Raw genomic sequence first — 1,990 nt, 5'->3', positions numbered from 1 at the left:
TGTACGACAGTGTTTTCTCGATGACTACTGTACGCCGGTGTTTGGGCGATGACGATTGTTGGACAACATTGGTCTGTTACTAAATTTCGAATAACGTATGTACGACGGTGATTATTGGTTGACGACTGTTCGTCTGCGTTTAGTCGTACGAAGGTGTTTGTTGTATGAAGATTGTACGGCAGCTTTTAGCTGATGAAGTTTATCGGATGACATTTGTCCGATGCCGTGTGTTAACACGGCGTTTGTATGGGTTGTATCCGATGGCTTTTGTTTGACGACGCTTTCCACTGACAATTGTACGACAGTGTTTTTTCGATGACTACTGTACGCCGGTGTTTTGGCGATGACGATTGTTGGACAACATTGGTCTGTTACTAAATTTCGGATAACGTATGTACGACGGTGATTGTTGGTTGCCGATTGTTCGACTGCGTTTGTTCGTAGGACGGTGTTTGTTCCATGAGGATTGTACGGCAGCTTTTGGCTGATGAAGTTTATCGGATGACATTTGTCCGATGGCGTGTGTTTGAACGGCGTTTGTATTAATAGTTTCCGATGGCGTTTGTATGACGACGCTTTCCGCTGACAATTGTGCGACAGTGTTTTCTCGATGACTACTGTACGCCGGTGTTTAGGCGATGACGATTATTAAACAAAATTGGTCTGTTACTAAATTTCGAATAACGTATGTACGACGGTGATTATTGGTTGACGACTGTTCGACTGCGTTTAGTCGTACGAAGGTATTTGTTGTATGAAGATTGTACGGCAGCTTTTAGCTGATGAAGTTTATCGGATGACATGTGTCCGATGCCCTGTGATAAAACGGCGTTTGAATAGGTTGTATCCGATGGCGTTTGTATGACGACGTTTCCACTGACAACTGTACGACAGTGTTTTCTCGATGACTACTGTACGCCGGTGTTTGGGCGATGACGATTGTTGGACAACATTGGTCTGTTACTAAATTTCGAATTACGTATGTACGACGGTGATTGTTGGTTGACGACTATTCGACTGCGTTTGGTCGTACGAAGGTGTTTGTTGTATGAAGATTGTACGGCAGCTTATGGCTGATGAAGTTTCATCGGATGGCATGTGTCCGATGGCGTGTTTAAACGGCGTTTGTATTGGTTGTGTCCGATGGCATTTGTATGACGACGCTTCCGCTGACAATTGTACGACAGTGCTTTCTCGACGACTCCTGTACGCCGGTGTTTAGGCGATGACGATTATTAAACAAAATTGGTCTGTTACTAAATTTCGGATAACGTATGTACGACGGTGATTGTTGGTTGACGATTGTTCGACTGCGTTTTTTCGTACGAAGGTTTTTGTTGTATGAAGATTGTACGGCAGCTTTTAGCTGATGAAGTTTATCGGATGGCATGTGTCCGATGGCCTGTGATAAAGCGGCGTTTGAATAGGTTGTGTCCGATGGCGTTTGTATGACGACGCTTCCGCTGACAATTGTACGACAGTGTTTTTCTCGATGACTACTGTACACGGGTGTTTGGGCGATGACGATTGTTTGACAACATTGGTCTGATGATAAATGTCGAATAACGTATGTACGACGGTGATTGTTGGTTGACGATTGTTCGACTGCATTTGTTCGTACGACGGTGTTTGTTGTATGAAGATTGTAAGGCAGCTTTTAGCTGATGAAGTTTCATCGGATGGCATGTGTTTGATGGCGTGTTAAAACGGCGTTTGTATTGGTTGTGTCCGATGGCGTTTGTATGACGACGCTTTCCGCTGACAATTGTACGACAGTGTTTTTCTCGATGACTACTGTACACGGGTGTTTGGGCGATGACGATTGTTTGACAACATTGGTCTGATGATAAATGTCGGATAACGTATGTACGACGGTAATTGTTGGTTGACGATTGTTCGACTGCGTTTGTTCGTACGAAGGTGTTTGTTGTATGAAGATTGTACGGCAGCTTTTAGCTGATGAAGTTTATCGGATGACATTTGTCCGATG

The sequence above is a fragment of the Bremia lactucae genome, linkage group LG1, assembly GCF_004359215.1.
Source record: "Bremia lactucae strain SF5 linkage group LG1, whole genome shotgun sequence".
Taxonomy (NCBI): Eukaryota; Oomycota; class Peronosporomycetes; order Peronosporales; family Peronosporaceae; genus Bremia; species Bremia lactucae.
This window is presented reverse-complemented; position numbering follows the sequence as displayed.